This window comes from Pteropus vampyrus, unplaced genomic scaffold (assembly GCF_000151845.1).
Source record: "Pteropus vampyrus isolate Shadow unplaced genomic scaffold, Pvam_2.0 Scaffold95, whole genome shotgun sequence".
Taxonomy (NCBI): Eukaryota; Metazoa; Chordata; class Mammalia; order Chiroptera; family Pteropodidae; genus Pteropus; species Pteropus vampyrus.
In genome coordinates this window covers 2,043,888-2,045,260 of record NW_011888876.1, presented here as the reverse complement: position 1 = coordinate 2,045,260, position 1,373 = coordinate 2,043,888, and positions in this window count along the sequence as shown.

The following is a 1,373-nucleotide window of genomic DNA, read 5'->3' as shown; positions in this document are numbered from 1 at the left end:
AGAGAAATCCTTCGCTACCTAAAATTTCAGAACCAAAGAGATCAGAGAGTGTGGGGTCTCTCACTATCCAGCCTTGCTCTCCCAACTCGGGAGCCAAATGGATTGAGATAAAGAGAAAATGCTATTGTCTGTTTAGGGATGGACTGCAAACCCAGTCAATGGGTGGGCGGGGCTAGTGCCCTTCCCATCACCAGTGGATCCCCCCGGCTCACCGCCTGTGGCCTGGTGCAGGCTGGCACTGAGGAAGAGGAGGTCCACTCGCCACATGATTACAGAGTGCCCGCTCCACAGCAGGCCCCACAGGACAAGGGAAATGCTGATTGAGGGGTGAGGGCGAAGTCACTCCCCCAGGGATTAAGGACGAAGGGGACAGGGCTGGCAGTGCCAGGGGGCTGGGTACCCTCATCTAAGTTTGGCAGCGAAAGGAGCGCTGGAAAGGAAAGACTGGAAGAACAGGGCAGCGGCTGGCTTCCTGGCGGAGTAGCCCCGAGCACATTCTTGAGAGATGTTCTAAGACAGCTTGGGAGGAACTGCCACGTGCTTGGTTCACAGGAAGCACCACAGGAAAGCAGGGGATGAGGACTTGGGGCAGGAGGACCTCGGAGAGGCAGGAGGGGTAGGAGTCCAGCCCCCTCAGGGACGAAGGGCTCACAGCGAAGAAGCCCTGAACAGGGTCCCCCTCTCTGGCCAGATGCTTGGCCCTGGGGAAGGCCTCCACGGGAGGGCCAGGCCTCAAGGCCCAGGTGGCACCCTCCCTGTAAACGCTACTCGGCACCGCACCCTCCCCTTCCCTGCCTCCCTGCAGCAACTGTCTCCCTGAAACTGCCACAGGGACTTTACAACTTAAATTCCCACTGCAGCATCCTCGCCTGCGTGTTTGTGGGTGGTCCCCGAGGCCTCAGCGCCTCTCTCTCCTTCACACCTGCCCGCACCAGCTCTTCCCGCTTCCTCCCACAGCTTCTAGAGACACCACATGCCATGAATTTGGGGTCTCCAAGACCAAGGCTCACCACTCCAAAGGGGACTCTGAGCCAGAGAGGATGAGGGGCTCACCTGAGGTCGCACAGCAGGACTGAGGCACCTGGGGTTCAAACCATGGCCTGCTGACCTCCTCCTGATCCTGGCTCTGACCACTGTTCCCAGGGCTCCCCACCCCCAGTCCAGAGGGCAAAAAGGAAGGAGTCGTGGCTCCCCCTCCAGAGGCAGGGCCAGCTCTGGGGGTCCTGGGCCCAGGAACTGGGAGGCCCCGTGAGTTATAGTGATTTAGTTGCTGCTGGGAGCGACAGAGATGCTGGAGCAGAGCCGTGTCAGGGTGTGTGGCGGCCTCACCCACCTTCCACATTGTCTCAGCCGTCCTCGCTCCCTCCTCACAT